At 34.5% G+C, this 1,440-nt stretch overlaps 1 pseudogene; it reads left to right on the top strand.

Annotated features, from left to right (window-relative positions):
* Window positions 1-723: 723 nt before the first annotated feature.
* On the top strand, window positions 724-1,170 carry LOC143389553 (small ubiquitin-related modifier 1 pseudogene; annotated as a pseudogene).
* Window positions 1,171-1,440: the final 270 nt, after the last annotated feature.

Below are 1,440 nucleotides of genomic sequence, written 5' to 3'. Positions count from 1 at the left end.
CCATGGCAAATAAAGAATAATATGCTATACATTTCAAAATTACTAAAAGAATAAATTTCAAATGTTCTCACCACGAAAATACTCTGGTATTTAAGATGATGTATATGTTAGTAAGCTTATTTCACACTGTGTATATAAACTATAACATCACCTTATACATCATAAATATATACAACTAAAAATTTGCCAATTTATACTTTAAAAAATAAACAAAGGGGAAAGTAAAGTGTTCAAACAATCGCCCAAATTGAGAAGCCAACTTAGATTTCCTACTAATCATATCTGACACAACTTGAAAACCTAAATAATGAAATAATGGGTTACAGCCCACTGAATAAAATAAGTTTCAAGAAGTCTATATTAAAATAAATGTGAGTAAATTTAAAGCACGATAATGATTAAGATATAGAGTCCCCAAATACCCTACAAGTCATTCATTAATCACAAAATGGAAAAGAGTAACTCACAAATGAAAGGCCTAGCAGACAACTCCTTAATCAAGTATTTAAAATGAGCATAACCACTAAAAAAACAAATTGAGTACTATATATCATGCTACATAATAGGACTAAAGCACTGATCAAGAATTAGGTTATGGTCCTGGTTTTTGTTCTAACCTAGCCTGAAGAAATAAATATAAACCTGTACATGAGGATGATTAGTCAAAACTACCTACACTTAAATACTATTGGCTACCCCAAAGTAGTAATGGGCAGACCCGAGGCCACTGCTGTGTGGAGATCCCGGGGTGAAGCCACCGTCACCATGTCTGATCAGGAGGCAAAACCTTCAATTGAGGATTTGGGGGATAAGAAAGAAGGAGAATACATTAAACTCAAAGTAATTGGACAGGATAGCAGTGAGATTCACTTCAAAGTGAAAATGACAGCACATCTCAAGAAACTCAAAGAATCATATTGTCAAAGACAGGGAGTTCCAATGAATTCACTCAGGTTTCTCTTTGAAGGTCAGAGAATTGCTGATAATCATACTCCAAAAGAACTGGGAATGGAGGAAGAAGATGTGATTGAAGTTTATCAGGAACAAACAGGGGGTCATTCAACGGTTTAGATATTCTTTTATTTTTTTTCTTTTCCCTCAATCCTTTTTTATTTTTAAAAATAGTTCTTTTGTAATGTGGTGTTCAAATGGAATTGAGAACTGGCACCCATCTCTGGTAATTTGAATTCTAGTGCTCATTATTCATTATTGTTTGTTTTCATTGTGCTGATTTTTTGGTGATCAAACCTCAGCTCCCTTCATATTGCCCTCTCCTTTTAAAAAATTACACGTGTATACAGAGAGGCCACCTTTTTCAGGACTGTGCATTTTCAGGCTTTTGGTGGTAAATAAGATCGACCAATGTGAGTGTCTATATAATGACTTTCCAGTTGGCCCTGAAGTTCTAGCATGTGACTGTTTCACTCCTGGACTGTGACT

The sequence above is a fragment of the Callospermophilus lateralis genome, unplaced genomic scaffold, assembly GCF_048772815.1.
Source record: "Callospermophilus lateralis isolate mCalLat2 unplaced genomic scaffold, mCalLat2.hap1 Scaffold_63, whole genome shotgun sequence".
In the NCBI taxonomy this organism is placed as follows: Eukaryota; Metazoa; Chordata; class Mammalia; order Rodentia; family Sciuridae; genus Callospermophilus; species Callospermophilus lateralis.
This window is presented reverse-complemented; position numbering and strand designations above follow the sequence as displayed.